Raw genomic sequence first — 206 nt, forward strand, 5'->3', positions numbered from 1 at the left:
AAATATTTGGGAAATTGCAAATGTTTTAACATATTTTAAGCATCTCTAACTTATACATTTATAAATTGCGAAATTTGTGAATTTGGAGATCGAGCTTTCCATGAGGAATAATTAGGCACTTTTTTTGCTCTTCTTTTTTTTTTTTTTTGCTTCTCTCACAAGGGCAGAATGGAGGCATCGCAGGTGACAATCTTAGATCTCTGAGA

Source organism: Nanorana parkeri, unplaced genomic scaffold (genome assembly GCF_000935625.1).
Source record: "Nanorana parkeri isolate BGI_ZX_2015 unplaced genomic scaffold, ASM93562v1 scaffold1455, whole genome shotgun sequence".
NCBI classification, from domain to species: Eukaryota; Metazoa; Chordata; class Amphibia; order Anura; family Dicroglossidae; genus Nanorana; species Nanorana parkeri.